The sequence below is a fragment of the Palaemon carinicauda genome, chromosome 16 (genome assembly GCF_036898095.1).
Source record: "Palaemon carinicauda isolate YSFRI2023 chromosome 16, ASM3689809v2, whole genome shotgun sequence".
Lineage (NCBI taxonomy): Eukaryota > Metazoa > Arthropoda > Malacostraca > Decapoda > Palaemonidae > Palaemon > Palaemon carinicauda.
Genome location: NC_090740.1, coordinates 6,794,683 through 6,794,903, shown reverse-complemented (window position 1 = coordinate 6,794,903; position 221 = coordinate 6,794,683).

Sequence of the window (221 nt, the reverse complement as noted above, 5' to 3'; positions counted from 1 at the left end):
TTCATTCTTCTGTGTTTGGCTACAGCTTGGAACATTATGGTAGTCTCTGTTGATATGTGTCTTCCCGAGATTCGCTCACGTGCACTTACGAGCGTGTTTACTAACCAGAGCAATAATCCCTTTCTTGGAACGATGACCTTCACATCCTTCCCCTCGGATCATGCTTCGATGAACCTTATCCAAAACGAGCTGTTCTTTAAACAAGTTAAGTCCGGGGTTGT